The 22,108-nt window shown below is 40.1% G+C and overlaps 1 protein-coding gene across 3 annotated transcripts in view; it reads right to left on the bottom strand.

Annotated features, from left to right (window-relative positions):
* The window catches only part of PALM2AKAP2 (PALM2 and AKAP2 fusion), a 163,062-nt gene that overhangs the window by 66,986 nt on the left and 73,968 nt on the right, over positions 1-22,108 (bottom strand). The gene's annotated exons all lie outside the window — the stretch shown is intronic.

Raw genomic sequence — 22,108 nt, 5'->3', positions numbered from 1 at the left:
GTTTGGAGGTACATAGTGTCTCCTTGTTATGATAACTTCTCCCTCACTTCTCAACATTATCTATGGCTAACTTTACATTTGAGATATAACTGAGATGAATGCTAACTATGCATAGCTCTAACCATCCTCGTATGGCACACAGCTCAGCAATTTGGGACTTCCTGATTCACGACAAGCCAACAAAGTTCATTACATCCAAACTATAGTTTGTTTCTTAGCAACATACCAGGTTGCCAAATGAGGATTAAACCAAGACTCATTCTCACAACGAAAAATCATTGCATCAAAATGCACACAATCCTAACTATGGTTAATGCTAAATAGGGAAAGAATGAGGAAATTCATGTAAGAAACAGAAAAAAGAGTGATAGAGCCATATTGCTCTCTTAATATCCTTTCCATGTTAAGAAGAAAACATTCTCTTTGCATATGAAATAAACAGAAGTGGGTAGACTGCTGCTATTTTATTATAGTAGTAACACACAATGGTTGCAGTCTAAGAAGTGTCACTATGGAGCTTAAGAAAAAAAGAGACTGCCAAAGAGAACACCTAAAGAGAAAAGAGTATCAGTAAGTATGTCTGCTTATTTTCTAGGCAAATCAGCTACAATTTATCAAGCTGTGAAGTTCTATCAAATCTCAGAACATACTCAAAAGGAAAATGCTTCATAATGAATACCTGTTGCATCTGAAACAAGTCTCAGTATACATACCTCTGCAAATCCTTGGAAAAGAAGTTTATTTATTTATTTGATTTGGTTTATATCCTGCCCTTCCCGCCGAAGCAGGCTCAGTAAAAATGATTGCATGAAGGAATCAAAATTGCATTTTAAATAGATACATGCACATCTTGTGATTTTGCAGCTTTAGCTCAGGGGTGGAAAACGGTAGCTCTCCAGATGTTTTTTGCCTACAACTCACATCAGCCATGCTGGCTGGGGCTGATGGGAGTTATAGGCAAAAAACATCTGGAGAGCTACCGCTGGCCACCCCTGGTTTAGATCATTAAAAGTAGAAGCCATATGAGGACGTGAGGAGGAAAAAGCATTCCCATTCCCCCTCATCAACAACTCCATCTGTTCTCTTTTCCTCATTCTTTCTTCCTGTCACTGCTTTCTCCATTCCCCAATCCACTCCCAGTGGCCATCTCCACTCTCCCTCCTACATCAGTCTCCTAACTGCTCTGGTACCTTTCCCAAATCATCTTCCCATTGTACTCATGTCAGGTTCCTCCCCCTTCCATTTCCAGTACTAATTGCCCCATTTCGCATAGCCTATCTGCTGCTGCTACTGTTCTGACTTTACCTATCCCCTTCTCCTCTGTTGTCCAGCACCATTATATTAGATCAGGTAACTACTGTGTGTTGCTTTAGCGCCCTAAATTCCTTGTTAACTCCTGTACAGATGCTGCTCTTTTAAAAAACTTGTTTTAATTTTGGGGGTATTTTTCTGCAGTCTGGGGTTTTTTCCTTTGATTTGCAGGAAACCTTGCACTAATCCTAGACAGCCCCTCTTTTTAGCCTGCATACTGTGACCATTCCTGGGACTTCTATATACGAGGTTATTCATTATGCCTGGAACAACTTCTCATTTCAAGAGGTGTATCAGTTCTGGCATTATTAACTCACATTTGCTTTCCAATTTCAGTAAAATACAGCTAGCAAGACTAAATATCTTTTCATTCTGATAGTCACAAGATTCTTTCATAGCTGTGCCATAACAGGACAAAACACAGTAGTGCTACACAGTTAAACTTCACTTGTAACCCTGATAAAATCTTCACAGCATTCAGTGTAATTTCTCCGGATTTATTAGCTGACTATAAATGTATTGCAAGCCACACTATTTCTTTTGTGTGCCAAGTGCCATAAACAGTAATACTACATTTTCTGCATTATTTGAACACTTTTTATTGATGACCAGTTCAGTTATTTGAATTTTGTAACAAGAACAGGTATATATGCTTGCAGAATTTCTAGTCAAGCTATATATGACTGCTTCGGCGGGGAGGGCGAGATATAAATCCAATCAATCAATAAGACACTGGAGTGCCATGACTAGAATTTCCAGATGTGTTCCCATATGTGTAGAGTGGGACTGGGATGGGCAGGCCCTGGAGTTTCCTTCCCTCATTATAGGGTGAGTTGGGAGTGACAGGAAGACAACTGACACTTTCAGGAGATTGTGCTGGAGCCACCAGCCTCAAGACTGTTGTGGGGTGGAGAGTTAGGAGGCAAGCTAGAGAGCATGGCCTATGGCATGAGAAGCACAGTCTTAGGAGGGAAGGGGAGGGTCGAGAGGTAGAGGAAGACATTAAAAGGCTGGCTAGGAGGCAGATGGAAGGTGGGCAAGGGAGGAGGCCAGAGTCTACCCACCAGAGGTTAGTGACACAAATTACTCCTGGCAGCAAAGCAGGGAAAGTGCAGGAACGTTAAAGCTGTAAACTTGCCCTGAATAAAGAGAGAGAGTGGAACTAGACTAGTGTGCAGCTTAACCCTTGGAAAGAAAGGGGGCACAGAATCACAGTCCATCCCTAGATTTCTAGGGGCTCCAAAACTGCAGGTAACCCAAGCCACTGGGGCCATGCCCATAGGACCCAATACTAGAGGATGCATGTGGTAATGGGAAAGGGAGGGGTTACCATTTAAGTATGCCTCACACCAATGGGGCTGTTTTCCTTTAGAGAAACAGTGCCGGGAAAAGGTTTAACCACTCCTTATGCAATTTCAGTGATCTGATATCACACCTCTCCGCCTACTTGTTATTTAGGGTCAAACAAATCTGGTATTCCAACCATGAAAACTCCAGAATCACATATTGTTGGACTCCAAGGGTCAAACATGACATTAGGCAAGAGGTCCATGTACTCCGATCTGGAAAGCATCCAGGAGATGCGACTTAAATGCTTTCCCCCTGTGTTGTTTCCTCAGTTAAAAACCCCTTAACTTTACTGTTCATAGTCATATTTGTCTTATTTCTCCCAGGAAACTAATAGCATTGGGTGAGAGATTCTGGTGGGGTAGCTGTGTTGGTCTGAAGTTTTTAAAGACTTTGTTGGTATTAAAGGTGCCACTGGACTCACACTTTGTTCAGCATTGAGTGAGGGGTGACTTAGATCAGGACACAGCACAGGATGAAAAGGTGAAATACCAGTTGTAGTCTGCTGTGGTTCTTCTCTTTACTTTCCTTCACAATTGCTGAAGTAACACGCTTGCTTCTTTGGTCTTACTGTACATTCAGAGTACTGGACTGTGGCACCCATTAGCAACCAACTCTTAAGAAGTTGGTTCTGTGGCCGAGAAGGCTTAATATTCTGAAACTACTAATAAATCTGTTGGCAGTCATACAACTGATATGAATTGCCTTGAATGGTATCCAAACCACTGGGATGCCTTTGATCTTAACCATCCATATTAAAGGTCCCATCCACTAAGATGTATTATTATCTAGCATTTAACACCCCCCTCCCCATGGTTTCAACAGAATCTTTAAAGGGTGTGTGTGTGTTCGTGAAAAGAGTACAAGCAAAATTCCACTAAATGGAAATCACCTGTTCTTACAAAAAGTGAATTTCTACTTATTTGGAACTTTTGGTGGTATTAGTTCTCAGTGTAGTTAAATCTGGGGATGGAGAAGGGCAGTGCTTTTCTGAACACCCTACACAGCAGCTGTGTACAAGTGTAGCTCTTTCAACTACATTTCTCAGAAGGAATGTATGAAGTCATAAAGAATAAGACCTTATCAACAACTGGCTGTTTCTCTAAGGCAAAGCCTTTCCTCTTCCACTTCCTGTCTTGCTTTACAAACAACTGATGACAGACCAAATGCATGCTTTCCTAAACTGATTTAATTACAACCCTTCTTAAATACTGACTAACATACATGCAGTCAAATCTTCCTATAAGAAAGCAGCAACAGTATATTACAAGCTTAGTTTAGGGCATGGTCCCAAAACTCACTAAAGCCTAAAATTAGTTAATGCATCAATTGGGATGCAGATCAGTTTTTCAGCTTGTGCTTCATCTCTATTAGAGAACTAGATGTACTAAATGAGATCATGTCTAAACTGTAGTTGATTTCTACTTTACACACTACCTAAATCTGCGAAGACAAAAGCAAATTAATTCCAACTGGACATTTCAGTAGGAGCCAAAATGCTAAATTCTATAGTGTACACAGGCCTTTCAACATAGTATTTTTCTATTTTGATATTTATCAGATTCCTTAACAAATAGAGACTAAGAAAAATAATTCTGTTTGGTGGGGTAACAATATATAGTTCCGTGGGCCCTTTGTATACTCACACGCGTGCAGAACTTCTTTCCATGGTAGTCTGTCATTCACCTTTTGTTATGGCAGTAATTACACAGATACAGACAACCCTATAGTTCTTTCTAATCAGCTGGGGGTATTTAATTCATTCACTCACAGATTAAAATGACTGAATCCCATCCTCCCAGTTAAGGTTCTCAAGATGGTCACATACAGATGTTATGAGTGCAAAATGTAACACATTTATGGATGCTGCAATAAACTTTAACTCTTACAAAAATGGCGAATTCTTGTTTTCTGAGACATGCACACACATATTACACTTACAAGGTTTGGTTTTGTTGTATTTGAGAACCTGCTGCAAACTCACTGGATTTCTCTTAGTTAACTTTTGTTCTTTCCTTCTAATTACTTAACATTTGATCACATTTCATTGCAGCTGTTCAGTCCTGTAGTTCCAGACAGCCTACACTAGGGTGTGTGTGTGAGTGCTGCTGACTTAACACTGACCTTGTAGAGTTTTTAAGGCAAGAGATTTTCAGAGTTGCCTGCCACTACATCCCTCTGCATAGTGACTCTGGAGGTCTCCTACCCAAGTACTAACCAGGGCCCAGGACCAACCTTGCTCAGCTTTTGAAGAGACTGGGACAGCCTGGACCATCCAGGCTAGCCACTAGGTTAACTAATATAAAGAAAAAAGGACAAGGCAAATAATGTCAAAAATGTTAAGTTGCACAGAGACAGTGTTTGGAATAGAACCTATGTATGTCATTACTGTAATAAAACAGCAATGCTCTGTTTACTGTGCAGTACACAATTTTAACAGCATATTATTATGTTAAATAAGAATAAAGGTAAAGGAGTCCCCTGTGCAAGCATCAGTCATTTCCAACTCTGGGATGATGTCGCATTTTCATGGCAGACTTTTTATGGGGTGGTTTGACATTGCCTTCCCCAGTCATACACACTTTCCCCCCAGCAAGCTGGGTACTCATTTTACCAACCTCGGAAGGATGGAAGGTTGAGTCAAGCTTGAGCCAGCTATCTGAACCAGCTTCCACCAGGATTGAACTCTGGTCGCAAGCAAAGCTTGGACCACAGTACTGCAGCTTACCACAGCTGTCACACGAAGCTCAGCAGACCATACATGCCTTCCATTGCTAAATCTGGTTTAGATCATGTCATCCAGTGCAACATTTGTATAAGTCTGTTATTTAGTATAATTTATGCCTTTTCTGCTACTCTCTGGGCAGGGCAAGGAGTGATGCCAATCCCACCTCCTGAACTCTAATTATCTTATTCAGCTATCCCTTTATCATGCATGCACCATACATTTTCAACCACATCATGCAGGGCTAGAGAAAGGACTAGAGAAAGTCAATTTTCAATTACTGAAAAACAGCACAAACCAAAGACGGAGATTCTGAGGTAGCAGAATTCTGCTTTCAGGTCTTACAATTAGAGATAGGCACAAACTGAACCACAAATCACAATTTATTCTGAACCGGTCTGGACCTTGGGGCTTTGTTTGGTTCATTTTTGCTGTTTGTTTTTCCTGACAGCCTGGCACTGATGCAATCAATTCCTAGGCAACTCTGGGGTGGACTTCTGGGAGCCCTAGAAAACTCATAGCAGTTTCCATAGCTTGACTGGCAGCTCCGGGAGCCAAACACAGAATTCTCATTGCGCAGCACGAATAGCTGTGATAGCTGAAGCAGAGCTTTCCTGCTTCGGTGCTCCCAGGAAAGCTCAAACATTCCAAATCCAATCTTCACCAAAGCTGAAGGAGGGATAGAGGAGAGCCTGCTGAAGATTCCCAGTGAATTTTACACCTCCTGAACCAAATTAACCAATGAAATAAAGCAAATAATGAAATGAACTACCATTTCCCCCAGTTTGTGCCCATCCTTATTTACAATCCAGCCCTCACTGCAGAATTGTGCAGAATTGCAACACAGGCAAACAGCTCTGGTTAAAAAGTCAAATCCATTGGTAAAGAATAGGAGTAGGAAAGTTTTGCTGCTATTTAAGGGATTAGGCCTGAAAATAATGGAGAGAAGATTCTTGAGAGTCCCTTGGATGGTAAGGAGATCAAATTAGTCAATCATAAATGAAATCAATCCTGACTGTTCCCTGGGAGGTCAGAACTGAAACTGAAGCTGAAATACTCTGGCCACCAAATGAGAAGGGAGCACTCACTGGAGAAGACCCTGATGCTGGGAAAGACTGAAGGTAAAAGCATAAAGGGACAGCAAAGGTTAGTGTTATCGATGCAATGAACATGAATTTGAGCGAACTTAGGACAACGGTGGAAGATAGAAGGGCCTAGCATGATGTGGTCCATGGGGTTGCAAAGAGTTGGACTCGACTGGGCAACTAAACAACAACACCCAAATACAAGGATTACTAACATTGTTTCTTGCAACCCATGGTTTCTTTCAGATCTTGACCTTGCTAAACCTGTGAAATCTGATAAATTAACCATCCAGCATCTAAGTATAACTTATGCAAGTAAAAATTCTTTTCTGGCATAAAGTCAGACTCTTCTTAAAGAGATACAGGCAGACATTTAACAGAAGCAAGTTTGACAAGGTCGAAGAAAACAAGCCATTGGCAAGTCAAAGGCAGGAGGGAAAAATAGTGAAAAAAATACTTATAACTGACAAGTCTGATGTTTTCAGGCCAGATAGTTATATTAAAGCAGCCTTTATTATAACCACTGAAAGCCAAGATAAAAGTGCAAGCCAAGATGAAACTCTGCTGGTTTGCATATTCAAATTTCTCTTTTCCAGTTCTGAAAGCATTTTGCTAATTTATAAGATACACAAAAGACAAATAGCTAAGAGATTTCAGGAAAATGTTTGAAAGGCTATTTTCTCCCAAGCTACTAGCAGCTGCTCTCTAAACTCTTAAGGAAGTGGCACATGACAAATGCAAGAAAGTGACATTACCCGTGTCCCATTCATCTTCAACGTGTTCCTCAGAGACAGACTGACATAGTTTCTTACCCTCTATCTGTCTTTCAGGCACAAAGTACTCGGTGCTAATGAATGAATGATTAAGCACCAGCTTGTGCTACCGTATGCCCTGGATACGGTTACGAGAGTTTCAACACTGAGCCAAATTCCTGAGCTCACTTCTTCGGCAATAAATAAGAGTGCAAGACTTGAAGGTGAAAAAACCCACTGCCTGCTTCATGGGCCAATCTCAAAATTTATTAAACCCCAAAATAAAAAGTGCAGATAAAATGTGTACAATAAGTACACATTTGCTACATTTCTCCAGTACTAGAACTAAAGCACAAATAACAACAGGTTGCTGTGAAGATGTGAATATAGTATTTCATATCTTCACAGCAACCTGATGTCATCATTGGGACACAGAACTTCAAGATGCACACAACATAATATCATAGGCTATCAGGAGTTCCTGGTCACAGAGCTGAATCTTTCCAACAACACCTACTTGCTTTCTACACACAACAGAGACAGGTCAATTCCTGTGCAAAACAACAAATGGACATGATTAAAAATGGCAGTATTCACAAACCAGTGGGATTACATTTCGGCCTCCCAGCTGATGATTTTAAAGTGATCATTCTCCAGCAAAAGAAGTTCAGAAGGGAGACACCAGCATGAAACTGTTGGATTAAAGTGACACAATCTCCCCTAAAGGGTTGAACAAGGACCTAGAACTCCACAGTAATCACAGGTGTTAACTAGCTCAGCAAAAGCAGAGAAATGGCCAAACACGGCAAGTGTGAATAGTTTATTAGGGTTTGTAGAATCTTTCGGGCTCAAGTGCCGTGTTCTACTGGAGAAAGTTTTCCTTCCAGACGTTTCGTTCTCAGCTGCGGAGAACATCCTCAGTGGCGTTGCAGCCGGAGCAGACGCTCTGACCTTCTTGGCTGCTGTGCTATTTAGATACTCAATGCACAGCAGCCAAGAAGGTCAGAGTGCCTGCTCCGGCTGCAACGCCACTGAGGATGTTCTCCGCAGCTGAGAATGAAACGTCTGAAAGGAAAACTTTCTCCAGTAGAACACGGCACTTGAGCCCGAAAGATTCTACAAACCCTAATGATGTTACCAGCCGTGAAAACCTGAAATCTTTGTGAATAGTTTCTTGATTATATTTTAAATTTACCTAATTACATTTCTCCCTATGACTCCTGCATCTCATGCACCCTTGAGTCTGACCTTGCTGCATATTTTTTACTACCCCATATAAGTGTCTTCTCTAATGATGACTCAGTACATATTTATTGACATTACATTTTCTCACTGAAACCAAAGGTAAATTACACGGTGTAAATCAATGCAATAAACAGGATGAGACATCTAATAAGCAATGTAATAGGACTAGGATTACAGAAATCAGAAAACAATACATAAGTATAAGGCATGGTATTACATAAATTTAAAATAATGCAATGAGAACAAGATACAGCAAACTGATAATACATATGTATGATATGCAGTACTTAGATCATAGTCCCATCCTTACTGATCCGTTCTGTTATACTGACAGCCCTTCATAAAAATGCCCTCCTAAACAATTCTGTTTTACATAGTGTGTGGACTAACAGGAGTGTGGGAGCCTTCCAAACTACCTCAGGGAGGCCATTCCACATGGCAGGGGCCACAACAGAAAAGGTATGTATAAGGGAAGTTGTTCATCTTGCCCATTTGAAGGGGCTCTGGCACACAAAAACTATGCTGGAATAAAACCTTGTTAGTCCTTAGGGTGCTACTAGTCTTCCCTATCTGGAAAAATCCTTATTGTTAACTATATTTACACAAAAAGACAACTCTGACTGAATGACAATTCCCTTAAATAAGGTTACACATGAAAATAAATTTTTGAATGGCAGTTCAGAGCTGCAACCTCTATGCAGATTTAAGATTGCCCCTTTCTCTACAGCACATGTGGGGCAGGGGAAAAGTCTTCCTTTCAGGGATATTATAGGTGATACATCCTAAAATGCAAACAGAAATGCATAACATTTTCCATTTTAAAGGTACCCTGGATGATTCAAGGTATAATTTAAAGGCCTGAGTAGACAAGACAACTTCCTGATCATTTTTTTTCCAGCCATGTGATACCAATCAAAACTGACTTCCTCCCCCAAGCTATTAACTCCGGGAGGAAGAAAAAATACAAGCCCAGAGATTTCCAGTTATTTTCCTTCCAAGGATAACAGCTTGAGAGAGGTAAGCGTAGGTCTGGACACTCTCTGGAACTACTGGAAGGTGGAAGTTTTAAACATTTTCTCGTCTTCTTGTATAGCTCTGATTAAAACTGAGTGGCCCATGTGGGCCCTATGTGTTTTTGCAAGACACAAGGAAGATCCATTCATGGACTGCCCAAGCAGCTTGACTAGTTGGGTCCATATTCTGAATGGTTTAATTATGTGAACCAAGCCAGACATAAAATGCCAAAATAAAAACCCAGTGTTGGAAGACAATCTGAATTCAGGTTTGTTTACAATGGTTTGCATTCTCCGGAGGAGAGTGGCTCAATGGAAGAGGCTCTGCTATGCATGCAGAAAGTCCCAGGTTCAATCCCTGCCATCCCTAGTTAAAAGGACCAGGCAGGAAGCTAAATACCTCTGCCTGAGACTCGAGCTGCTGCCAGTCTGAGTAGACAGTACTGACTTTGGTGGACCAATGGTCTGATTCAGTATAAGACAAATTCATGTATTCATGTCCCTATCACATACCTTTAGAGCAAGTTTAGATCTTCAATACAACCGAGTTTCCTTAGACTGTATCTATTTAGGCCATGAAGTGTGGGAGTTGTTGCATGTTTGGACAGTAAACACAACTGTAAGCACCAGGACTTTTTTTTGTAGTAGGAACTCATTTGCATATTAGGCTATACCCCCCTGATATAGCCAATCCTCCAAGAGCTTACAGGGTTCTTCTTACAGGGCCTACTGTAAGCTTTTAGATGACCGGTTACATCAGGGGATGTGGCCTAATATACAAAGGAGTTCCTGCTACAAAAAAACCCTGGTAAGGACCAGTCTGTAATGACACTGCATGTTAGCAGCAAGCTGTTACTGAACAAGAGAGTTTCCCTATGCCAGATGTCATGTTCCTAAAGAACAATTAAAAGGAACGGACGCCAGTGCCCCCCAAGCCACCAGAGGGAGAGTGGATATTTACATCATGGCTCCAGCCAGTGTAGACATACAACTCTCCATTGCTTCTGTTTCACCAGCAGGTTCAATTAGAATTGACAACAACTGCTGTTGCAGCCAAAGATTGTGACTTAAGATAAGGGCTATTTTCATGGATGGGAGCATTAGAGGCATTAACAGCAGCCTGGGGATCCAGTAATTCCCTTAACAGCTCCACAGCTAGGCTGGCATTTGTGTTGCATCATTTCATTGTGCTTTTGTATTAGGGCAACAGAAGAGTCAGGGTCATTTCAGTAATGCAGCACAACTACCAGGACTTTCAACACTTCTTCTAATAGGCCATTCTAGGCTGCACACCTTGAATGCTTCATTTATGAAGACATGATTGGCAAAAGCATCTACACCCACAGTCTTGACAGTAAAACACAAAACGCAACTTATTTCATAATTATGGCTTGGTTGTGTGATAGTATCTTTACAATTATGCAATCACATGGTTTCATTTTAAGATTTATGGCATACATTACAAGGCAGCAAATTCAGGTTTGACACTGAGTATACACCAACAGGAGCTGCAGCCAGTCCTGGATGATTAATGGATATTTACCCTGCATTTCTTTGCAAAAATGTGCTTGTCACCACAATGTCACCATTTTTAGTTTCACACTTAAATATTTGAATGCAAAAATAAAAACCCAGTGTTGGGAGACAATCTGAATTCAGGTTTGTTTACAATGGTTTGCATTCCGTAAAGAATATTCATATATTGAGAGCAAATCAAGGCTTGAAGGGCTGCACATAAAGAAATGCAGTACCTCACTTGTCAGAAGTCAAGGAGGACTGTGTATGTGTTGGAACTGTCAAAATGCCCAGACTTTACCTCTTGCAGACTCCTAGAAAATGTGTTTATGAGAACATCCTGTCACTCGATGAGCATTGTTTAAGAATAGCTTTGCCAAGTCAGAGAGGAAGTGCCCTTTAGTTACTAAGGCAAACTAATAAGCAAAATATAATAAAAAATGAGATAAACTTTGCATGAAAAAACCACTTCTCAGCACGTAATTCCATCTACAGACTTCTCATTTGGAAGTATAATTCTACAATACTGTTTAAAGCAAGTACAGAGTTCAGGCTGCAATCTAAAATCCACTTTAAGGTTGGAGCCTGAATTCTGTATTTGCTTTAAGCAGTATTGTTTAAACCTTAACCAGTATTGCTTAAATCCCATATTTCAACATGACATTACTCAGGGGATCAGCCACAAGCTATCATTCAAGCCCATTTATATGCCTGAAGCTGTCTGTGGAATCACACCAATGCTTGATACTTGTTTTGATATTGCAGTCAATCTGAGAAGCAGAACCAGCATTTTGATTTAGTCCCAAATTTCAAAAACAGTTCATCCTTCAGTCAACTAAACAAATTTCCTTTAAGCTCTCTCTATCACTTTAAACTCTCTTCTTTACAGAGCTATATGCTCTAGTGGCTGCCCCATCTACTGATATTTGCCCAGGAGGTTCTAAGTTTCCCTTATGTCTTTCCTCCACAAACACACAGAGGAAAGGAGAAAAGTGTGGTTCTCCATGCCATCAGGACTAGGACCAATCTTCAGCCCCCATTCCATCAATAATGCTCATGCCCAACTAGTTTCCCTGATGTGATCACACTCTGAATATGGGAAAAGACCAGAGGTACAAATAATATAAACACAAGGACATGACATATCCAGAGCCATCCGACAGATTCACAGTTCATAGCAACAACTCAAACACCACCAAACTCAACTCTGTTAAATCATCAAGCTATACCAGTTTGTTAAGAACCACTAACCAGCGTTCTTTGCAGTACAAAAGAAAGAACCAGCAACTTTTCTAACTTCAGCAACTGCCAAGGTTCTTCTGTACTGATGACTCCAAGTAACAACCACAAAAACATTCCAGATAAACACTTTGGGGTTGGGTAAATTTTTTTTTGGTCCAGGAAGTATACTGTAACTGAGCAGTTATCACTACAGCTGATTAGAAAACAATTTGTGTTTTTATGCTGCTACAATACTCCAATGGTGCCCTGTGCCTCCTTAAATGGTTGTGTTTTCTAACACCAGCTGTTTTTACTGCACCCTTGTTGATCCATGATGTAAGAGAAGATAAGGCTACATTGACTAATGTAATTTGGAATGAAATTTCAACATGTAAATGAAGGAATGCAGCAAATGCCCAAAGATAAGGTAATATGATCCTAAGCACAATATTTGGAAGAAAGGTCAAAGGAAACAAAACAGGACTTGAATGTAAATTTGTTTTGGTATTGGGATGCCAAAATGTAACTTTTCTATCCATAATCTCCCAGCTGCAGTCCTATGCATACTTAGATGGGATCAATCCTATGCACACTCAGTAGAACCTACTTCCATTTAAAAACAGGCAGGATTGGGTTGTCAGCCAACTATCTCCAGCAAGCATTTTCTGACGTAAACACTCTTTCCACTCCAAAGCAGTATTTCCAGGAACAGAAAACAGTTTCAATATTTCACCATATCTTCTGACTTAGAATTTCTTCCTGCAGGTTTATCTTGGCTGTTAATGCATACCAGTGTATCTTAGATTGGGATACTGGTGCTTTCTTTACACCAGAAGTCTTCCAACTAATCATTAATGAGCTTCTATGGCTTAAGAGGAGTCATCAAGCTATATCAGTTTGTTTGTTGGTTTACATGATGTTGACAGCCCTTTTATGTGGATGGACAACAGTAATATTCAAAAAAATTGGAGGAGGCCCATTCTAAAAATTAAATGCACATTCTCATAAATATAACCTTCAATATAACCTTGTACTGGATAGAATGTCATAGTGAATAGAATATCAGATTAGGATCTTGAGACCCAAATTCGATTTCCAGTTCTACTGTGGAAGCTTGCTGGGCCAGTCACATGCTTCAACAGAAGGAAAAGGCCTCCAAAAGATGTTAAACCAACTCGGTTAAACCAGCACCGAACATGATTAAAGCCAATGACATTCTGTAGTTCAAGATCTCAGAATTTCATTCTTCTTCTGGCTGGTCTGATCTGCAACCTTAGATTTATTAAGGGATTAATTTTTGCAATGGTATTACACATTTCTACATGAGAAACAGTACGGGCTGTATATATCAGACTTTAAACAAATCAATAAAGATGACAATTTTTCCTATTGAATTTCAGCTGGCAGCTGCATCACCTTGAGATTATTTTCCCGTCCTGCAAACTGTTCTGTAATTCATGTCTGTCCCACTTTTTTGTTTTGCATCATAAAGAATCTAACACCTTTAGATATGCTTAAATTCATTAAAATGGTGGTGGGGGGGGGAGAGTATGAAATCACTGGCCCTAGAGAGCATCTGCATCCCTCTCCCCCATTGTTGGGCATTCCAACTCACAGTTGTACAGCTGTTTATACTTTGCAGGGGTTTTTAATATAGAAATGCTCATTATTATAAAAGCAAGAATTTCCCCCCCAAGACTTCATAAAACAAGCTGTCATGTATAAAAATTTACATCTTAGATGTGTTTCAGCTTTTATGTTAAAATTCCAAATAGATGCTGCGCTGAATCAGTTTTTTGGGGTGCTATATGACTACAAAATAGTCTGCAACCAAGAGCAACAAAATAGACCATTCAAACCTACTAGCAGAACACTGAATCCTTATGCATAACAACCCCAATTACTGATAGTCAAGGGGCCAGAAAGGGGGTGGGGGAGTAAAGGAGCAAAATCCCAAGGGCCTGATTGCCCATGGAACTTAACAAAGAGCTGTTGGTGTGCAGCTACACAGTCGTGGCCCCTTTATTGAGGAGGGCCTAAAAGGGGAGAACTGGGGCTGCTTCTATCAGTGCCCCACCATCTGCTTCATTTTGCTCTCGTGAGGAGATGAATTTATACTCCACCCTTCACTACCTGGCGTCTGAGAGCGGCTTGCAATTTTCTTTCCCTCCCCCTCCCCACAACAGACACCCTGTGGGGCAGGTGGGGCTGAGAGGACTCTCGATAGAAACTGCTCTTGAGCAAAACAGCTCTGAGAGAGTTATGACTGACCCAAGATCACTCCAGCAGTTGCATATGGAGGAGTGGGGAATCAAACCCAGTTTTCCCAGATAAGAGTCTATGCACTTAAGCACAACATCAAACTGGCTCTTTAATGTGAAAGAGAGGAGGCATGATATGCCCCCATTAAAGTGGGATTAAAAGGATTTTTGTTGGAGGTCTCTCAACCCTGCTGGTATCGCAGAAAGAATGCAATGAGAAAATGACACTAAGTGAGTTTCTGCAAGGGCTTGTGTATACTATGAATGTGCAGAAGGCCAGCTGCTTCTCAAACCTGATGTTGGAACATAGCTTATTAACAATACAAAGGCTTACAAAAACTTCAAAGTACCAAGGAATTCTGCACATTATTCACCAATACACATCCACAAAACTATTATCTGTTAGTTTTACCTGATTTCTAACTCTTTATGCAGTGAGACTTGGAGGCAGGATGACACCAAGTGCTTTTAGGAATTTCCAGGTCAAGCAGAAGGCCTAAAGATTAGCTCTGAACAAAAGACAAAATGTCAGAGGGTCCCACTGTGTAAAATGGATGGATCAGTCAGTTAAATGGTGCATGAAGACAGCAGTGTTCAGGAGGGACATTGGACATATTGTATTATTAGAAAGGATCAAATGCCAGACTTCATGACAGAACAATAAATAAAAGGTCTACAGTTGCAGAAGTTTCTCCACAGGTCAGCAAAGAAAAAGTCCCACTTGTTCATGTTAATCATTTGAGGAGTTCAGTAATATACCTGCAAAACAAAGCTTAGTACACAAAGTTAAGACTGATTCTATGCAACAAATGAACGAATTATCTGAGTCTCTAGACTTCTGCCAAGCTATTAATTTTTCAATGACAAAAAAGGCAGATTCACTATGAATGCCACAGATCATGGTAGACTATATTTTGCACACTGAAAGCCCCAGTTTTAATCCCCAGCATTTCCATTTTAAAGGACTCCAGTGGTCTTTTGGTCCATCATGGTTAGTATTGCCTACTCAGACTAGCAGCATCTCTTCAGGGCCCCAGGCTGAAATCCTTCACATTACCTTCCTGGTTTTTACTGAAGATATTGGGAATTGAACCTGGGAGACCTTCTACATGCCAAGCAGCTGCTCTACAACAGTCCCTCCCCTAAATGAAGCTGACTAGCTAATTAAGCCAAATGTTTTAAGTCATGTAGCCAGCAAGCATTTCCACAACACACTGTAAACCTTTAAAGAAACTTCTGAAGTCACGTTGACTGGAATAAACAGTACCAAATATAATGTACTAGACTTAAAAATTATTTACCACATTTATACCCCACCTTTCTCCCCAATGGGGACCCCAAAGCAGTTTCCATTGTTCTCCTATCTTCCATCTTATCCTCGCAACAACCCTGTGAGGTAGGTTAAGCTGAGAAAGTGTGACTGGATGAAGGTCCTCTAGCTAACTTCCATGGCAGAATGGTGATTTGAACTTAGAAATCACAGATCCCTACCCAACACTCTAACCAATGTCACACTTAACATGTAACAATGCAGGTTATTGTCAGTACTAAGTTGAAAGAAAGTTTTAAATATTCAATTTAGATGTTTTATGTCTATCATATTTAATGCCAAATGAATTCCATGTACGCTACTGTGTGACAGTGAGCAAAACTTAGCTCTTGATTGCTATTCCCCCAGACCAAGTACAATGATAACTATTTCTCTGTAGCTTTTATCCAGTTCTGGTGGATCTACTCATGACAATTATTGTATCCTTCTAGAAAAGTCAGTTAACTCTCCAAAACAGTGATTCTTTTGTACATATGAGTGGCTTTATGGTTCAGTGTTCCATTAATGCCTAATAACCTCTACTGAAAGCTGCTAGTGTAAATAAACTTACATGATTCAGTTCAGTCATTAAAATGGTTGCTTCCTGCCATCATTATCTAAGACTCTGCAAGGAAATTCTCACATTTCCTTCAGTTCGGTTCCTCCCCTCTACCACCCAACATCAACAATATTTCCTTAATTCTGCATCTGCAAAAGGTCTTTTTGGACACCCCACCCAGAACTGAGGAAGTGTTTGATTTGTGTGTCACACACACATAATTCTGGACAAAATCATGCCACATTGTTTATTTTAAGCTGCAGGAATGGCCTGTTTTAAAATTATTCCTTAGCAACTACAGGTTGAGTTTCCCCCCTTTATGTCAGAGGCTGTGAAAATTAATTATAGACAAGTGACTGTTTTCTACTTTAAAATGGAAAAAGAAAAGAAAAAAAACACTCTGCCTATAGCAGCTGGCTCTCTTAGGTGAATTAATCAGTTTGGACATAAAGGGTGGAGAATTTAAATGCAGCTTTTGATGTCAGCCAGTATGGCAGGGATTGGCTTGGAACACACAAATGATATAGCTTTTATTCAACGGGTGGTAATTCAAGTCATGTTTATAATACAACAGTTTGATTGCGCAAAATAGTTACTAAACAGATAAATAACACAGCTGTCAACGGAGGCAAGATTCCCAAGTGATAACTCCACAGCTATCCCAACAGACTGTATTTATTGGCACACAATTTAAATCCAGTAGGACCAACATGGTGACAGATTAAGTTATGGGTTAAGAAAAGGAAGGTATCAGTGAGTTAATTAAAGCTGTGGTGCAGAATGGAAGAATCAGCATCAGATAGGACAAAACATTGAGTCTGTGGTTCAAGGAAGAAATCCGTGAGGGAAATGGACTTCTGGAGGGAACTTGGAATGAGGAATCCTATCAAGGGCAGATTCCAACACAGGATGGAATCCCTTTAACTCACTCTGGCTGCTGGAGCCCACATAAAAGGGCAACAAACCACAGCAACATCAATGCCCTATATCAAAACAGGTTTTGGAAAACCCAGACGAAAGCTTCATTAACTGTGGGAGGACATCAGGAATGTACCCAAATTAGAAAACATGTCTAAAACATTCCTTCACAACTGGACTGGCAAACTGCTGTTCCTGGAAGGGCTCAGTGAGTTAGAGGCCTCCTCCAACACTAATCATAAATACTGTTATGAATTGTCCATCACATTTATCTATCTTGAGGGTACCCATCTGAATCCTTAGGACTTGTGAGCACAGGGTTGTCAATTCTGGATTGGAAAAATCCTGGAGATTTGGAGGTCGAGCCTAGGGAGGGAGGGGGAGGGACCTCAGCAGGGTATAACGTGAAAGAGTCCACCCTGCAGAGCAACCATATTCTGCAGGGGGATTGATCTCTGTAGTTTGCAGATCAGCTGCAACATCAAGAGAGCTCCTGGCCCCACCTATGGTGCCAGCAATTTCAATGGTTTGTGTATGTATTCCCTGCAGCTTCACCAGCTCATTCATTCATATAAGCAAACTCCACTTTTCTCAACTTGTGGGGACCCAAAGTGGCTTAGAACAGGGGTCCCCAACCCCTGGGCCATGGCCTGTTAACAACTGGGCCATAAGTTGTATAACATAGGTGGGGCTGAGAGAGCTCTCCCAGAAGCTGCCCTTTCAAGGACAACTCTGTAAGAGTTATGGCTGACCCAAGGCCATTCCAGCAGCTGCAAGTGGAAGAGAGGGGAATCAAACCCGGTTCTCCCTGATAAGAGTCCATGCACTTAATCACCGCATCAAAATGAAGTGCACAATTGTATCATCCTGAAACCTTCCCCCCCCCACCCCCGATCCGTGAAAAAATTGCCTTCCACAAAACCGGTCCCTGGTGCCAAAAAGGTTGGAGACCACTGGCTTAGAACACAGTTCTTCTTGTCTCCCTTTTATACTCACAAGCACCATCTTATAAGGCAAGTTAGGTTGAAAATAAATGGTACAAGGCCACCCAGTGAGTTTCTATGGCAGAGAGGAGATTTAAACCTCAGAGATTCTAGTCCAGCACTCCAATTACTACATAAGGCAGCATCCCTGAAAGGCTTAATTGATGTTTTAATTGTCATTACTTTTGCAACCTATTTGGTAACATGAAGTTGTGAAATATATTGTACATTGTTGCCTCAAAGGCTTCCAGGATAGGGGACATATCTTAGTGTTAATGTAGCTCTTCTTTGGTCAGTTTTTTCTTTCACCAATGAAAGATTCTATTGAACAATGGAATTTTTTTTAAAGAAAACCCTTTTCACTTTATCTTTCTTTACATTAAGCAGGCTCTTTGCAGCAGCAAGTTAATAGTGATTAACCTAGACTGAGTCGGATTACTATCTGTAAAAGTGAAATGCATTCTTTCATCTTTGACATCTGAAGAGTTGACTGCTGCTATTTTGTCAAACTAGCTTTTTAAAGAGAAAGCAAATAAGACAAAAAAACCCACCCTAATAGCCTGATTGATACACAAATTTGACAAGAATCTGGTGTGCTTAATTTAGAAAAAGACACCAGGAAATTTATTCTGAACTATCCAGGAAAGTTTGATGGATTTGATCTGAAAATTTGGATATACCTGCTGAACTTTAGAAAACCATTAAACTCATAGTTAATCCTACTGAGATACACAGGGAGGGAAGGAAACAAGATATAGTTTGATCTTGTTGGATACATGCAGGGTTGCTACATGGATGGGATACCACCAAGGAAGTTGCAATTTCCAACTACCTCTGCTTCTCACCTGCCTTGAAAGCCCCTTGCTGAGGTTGCCATAAGTCGACTGCCATTTGACAGCATGCACATATGTAGTGAGATATAAGTCCCTGAGATTCTGACATAAAAGGCACAGTGATTATGGCACAGGTATGTTGCAGAATAAACACTCATTGTTCAAAATAAGAATATTTGTAAATGTCTTCTTAAGCTGGTGTGGAGGGTAGAAAGAGAAGTTCTGAGTGATCATTAAAAATACAAACACAATAAATAAGAAGCTGACTTTTTTTTTCTTAAAATGGACATTGCTTGATGAAACATGCTGCAATATTTAATTGCCTCTAGACCATGAATTAAGTAACCTAATGCTCTAAAATTCACAGTAGCATGTGTTCTAGTTCAATTGCCTTCCTGGTAATATAAAAATCCCCAACCACTCAGCTGTGACTACTTATTTAAAAAAATCTTTTGGCAAGACTTGTAACCTTAGGAGCTTCATACCGAAAGAACGAAGTGATATCCTGAGGATAAGTGAGAGCTCTCTATTCCCTCTTCCCTTTCCTCCCCCCTTCCAACAATATTAGATTACAGTTTAGCAACAGAAAGGGTGGTGGAGGAAATGCCTCTATATTCTCACCTTCCAAAAGAAGCCTTTGAAAAATTCACAACTGCAGAACTGAATAATTCCTACTACTCTTAGTAGGAATTATAACAATGCAACCCCTGCCCCTTTCAAGTTATGAGTCTGGCTTCTACAGGAGTTTTAGATGAATCATGAAGAGATATACCTTAGGCAAACAGTAAAGGAACAGGAAATTAAAAGATAAATTCAGAGTTACAGAAACCAATACTCAGCTATTTTATTTTTTTTAAAATACAGCCTTACAAGAGAAGAAAAAAATTAGAATTCTTTTTTATATGGCCTCTCCAAGAACCTGCCTAAGGCAGCTTATAAAAACATTAAAGGATATTAACACAAAATTATTTAAGACTATATGAAAGATGCAAGAAAACATAACACCCCATTCCAGATGACAAAATATCTAAGATTTTTTTTTTAAAAAAAGTTGCAAAATAAAGAGGCAAAAACTCTCATTGGAAAATTTGGGATGCTTGAAACTCTTAAGGTACTCTTTTAAGGCTATAAACAGTTGGCTTTCTACAACTCTGGAAATTAAACTGGACTATCAAATAATATTCCGTACGACAGCCAAACATCCCTGTCCTGTGATTAACTACTTGAAAACTATGGAACAAAAAGAGATTCCCAGGCCTATATGCAATTACATCCCCTTTCATTTATGATTCACTCTTATACACACATTCCTTGCAAGCACCACCCACCAACATGAACATGGGAGCCCTTGCATTTAGAAAATGCATGTATGGTGCAACTTTCTGTAGGCCTGGCCTCTGCTCTGGTGCCAAATGTAAACACTACCTGTGTGGTTCAGAGTTCTAAACCCATGGGAGCATCAGCCACAAAGGTAATCAGCAAGACTTAAAGCATAACCATTAGAGGAACCAACTACTGAGAAAATTAGCCAATTTTGCTTGAGTCAGAACCCCCAACCTGATCATTATAGGACCTACTCACATTCAACAATAAGGTTTCCCATGAAATTATTATAATGTCACAATGTGATATGCCTGCTGTTTTCTGGCAAATGCAGGAGGGCTATGACTAGCCTGCACATGCAGTGCTGTGAGAACATGGCTAGCTTCATGGTAGAGATGGCAACAAAGGACAGTGAAGTCTGCTGTAATTCCCAGCCCAGTATTGGATATTTGGGGGTTGGGTGGGAGATGCTGGTTGAGCAAAATGCCTCAGTTGACACCTGATTATTTAATGCTTCCCCACCACTGTTGTGAAATGCAATTTATTCTGGCTGGTTTCATTCAAACAAAACTTGTAGGAAATGCTATGAAAACAATGAAGATGTCCAGATGTAAATGTTTTCCAAGGATTGTATCACCTTCAGGACAGATATCATGCACTATATGAGCAGGTTCCCTTTGCTGTTCCCCCTACTCCTGGGTATACTCAAGTGTAAGGAAACAATAACATGGAAATTGGCCATATGGGTGGGGTAGTGTGAGAACGTTGTTGTTCCAATTAAGTATAAAAGCAAATTTGGCTTTTAGTTCAGGGGAAGGAAGTTATCTGAGTAGTCAAGCAGGCAAAAAACCCCAACCCTTCTCTTAACTACAAGGTTTGTTTCTTAATAAAATAGTTTGCATTATTTCTTTGTTTTTATACATTTTTTTAAAAAAAGAAATTGTTTTCCGTAACTACTGACTTTAAAAACAAGCATATTTTCCCCCAGTGTGAGATTAAATCGTTTTATGAAGATCACAGAAAACAAAACAATGTTTTGTTCAATATTTAAAAGTGAACTGTTTACTGATTTTATTTGTACGATGTGAGAAAAAATTAAATCACTGGAAATGGCAGCAGCCAATATCTATAAGAAAAAGCACTTGACCGGTACCATTTAAAAGCCTGAACAAAATTACTCATTTTGTGGCTGAAGATAAATTAATTACCTTCAAATCTGTAATTCAGAGAGAATAAAAAGGAATAAAAATCACAGCAAGAATGGAAATAGAAAGGATAATTGTGGGTATTGCATATGCCAGTTACTAAGATGTAATTTTTCAGTGAAGCTTACTGACAATAAGGTATATGCACAGCCTACTAACAGAATGTAAATCAGTTTACATACTGATTCCTAATGCTGAGACAGTTCAGGTGGAATAAGTCCACAATGAATCAATCCATTTCCTGGATAAGAATTCATACCAATTTTCTTAAAAATCCTAATGGTCTTTCAGCACTGGAATAGTTCTACATACAATTACTTCTACCAGTGTGACCATGACTAGAGAATTTAAGGATCCCTTCCGCCCAGCTTTGCCTGAGTTTATTGGGGAATCGAAGCTAAAGATGGACAGTCATGGTTAGTACTTGGATGGAAGACCATCGAGGTCTTATGTAGAACAAGGCAATGGCAAATCACTTCTGCTTGTCTCTTGCCTTGGAACAT

Source organism: Heteronotia binoei, chromosome 4, assembly GCF_032191835.1.
Source record: "Heteronotia binoei isolate CCM8104 ecotype False Entrance Well chromosome 4, APGP_CSIRO_Hbin_v1, whole genome shotgun sequence".
NCBI classification, from domain to species: Eukaryota; Metazoa; Chordata; class Lepidosauria; order Squamata; family Gekkonidae; genus Heteronotia; species Heteronotia binoei.
The sequence above is the reverse complement of the archived record's forward strand: the minus strand, read 5'-3'. Positions and strand labels throughout refer to the sequence as shown.